The sequence below is a fragment of the Arachis hypogaea genome, chromosome 16, assembly GCF_003086295.3.
Source record: "Arachis hypogaea cultivar Tifrunner chromosome 16, arahy.Tifrunner.gnm2.J5K5, whole genome shotgun sequence".
NCBI lineage: Eukaryota > Viridiplantae > Streptophyta > Magnoliopsida > Fabales > Fabaceae > Arachis > Arachis hypogaea.
The window spans coordinates 42492402-42493372 of NC_092051.1; the positions used below are offsets into that span (position 1 = coordinate 42492402).

Here is a 971-nt window from a genome sequence, read left to right on the forward strand (position 1 = left end):
CCTGAAAGGACCCTGAAGAGAAAGCTAAGAGAAGCTAAAGAACAATTCTCTTTAGAGGGCCTAACAGAGCTTTTCAAAGAAGAAGAAACCATGGAAGCCAAAAACAACAATGCCAACAATGCAAGGAAGGTGCTTGGTGACTTTACTGCACCTACTCACAACTTCTATGGGAGAAGCATCTCAATCCCTGCCATTGGAGCAAACAACTTTGAGCTTAAGCCTCAATTAGTTTCTCTAATGCAACAGAATTGCAAGTTTCATGGACTTCCATTGGAAGATCCTCATCAGTTCTTAGCTGAGTTCTTGCAAATCTGTGACACTACCAAGACCAATGGGGTTGACCCTGAAGTCTACAGACTTATGCTCTTTCCTTTTGCTGTAAGAGATAGAGCTAGAACATGGTTGGATTCACAACCTAAGGAAAGCCTGAACTCTTGGGAAAAGCTAGTCAATGCCTTCTTGGCAAAGTTCTTTCCACCTTAAAAATTGAGTAAGCTTAGAGTGGAAGTCCAAACCTTTAGACAGAAGGATGGTGAGTCCCTCTATGAAGCTTGGGAGAGATATACGCAATTGATCAGAAGGTGCCCTTTTGACATGCTTTCTGAATGGAGCATCATAGGAATTTTCTATGATGGTCTGTCTGAACTATCCAAGATGTCATTGGATAGCTCTGCTGGAAGATCTCTTCATCTAAAGAAGACGCCTGTAGAAGCTCAAGAACTCATTGAAATGGTTGCAAATAACCAATTCATGTACACTTCTAAAAGGAATCCTGTGAATAATGGGATAGCTCAGAAGAAAGGAGTTCTTGAGATTGATACTCTGAATGCCATATTGGCTCAGAATAAAATATTGACTCAGCAAGTCAATATAATTTTTCAGAGTCTATCTGGAATGCAAGCAGTAACAGGCAGCACTAAGGAAGCTTCCTCTAAAGAAGAAGCTTATGATCCTGAGAACCCAGCAATGGA

At 41.0% G+C, this 971-nt stretch overlaps 1 non-coding gene across 1 annotated transcript; it reads right to left on the reverse strand.

The window, feature by feature from the left end:
* Positions 1-492: 492 nt before the first annotated feature.
* LOC112761112 (small nucleolar RNA R71) lies at positions 493-600 on the reverse strand. The gene has a single exon (XR_003181522.1). It is a non-coding gene; the product is annotated as a small nucleolar RNA R71 (small nucleolar RNA).
* Positions 601-971: the final 371 nt, after the last annotated feature.